Below are 227 nucleotides of genomic sequence, written 5' to 3'. Positions count from 1 at the left end.
CAAACAGTCCCTCTGCCTGGGTTTTAAAAATCGACACTTGAGGCCTTTCGACCTCATTTTTTCGCCTCTTTGCATTCAAAAAAACTTCTTCAAATCCTCTCCCAAGAGTTCTTAAACTAATTTTCCTCTCTTTTGTTCAGATTTGGTTGAGTTTCATCATAAGGAATTCTAGGGTTTTGACTCTTTTTCTCAAATCTGAGCCTTTCTTCTTCGGTTGTTTTTCACTG

This window comes from Asparagus officinalis, chromosome 7 (genome assembly GCF_001876935.1).
Source record: "Asparagus officinalis chromosome 7, Aspof.V1, whole genome shotgun sequence".
Lineage (NCBI taxonomy): Eukaryota > Viridiplantae > Streptophyta > Magnoliopsida > Asparagales > Asparagaceae > Asparagus > Asparagus officinalis.
Note: the sequence above shows the minus strand (reverse complement) of the source record.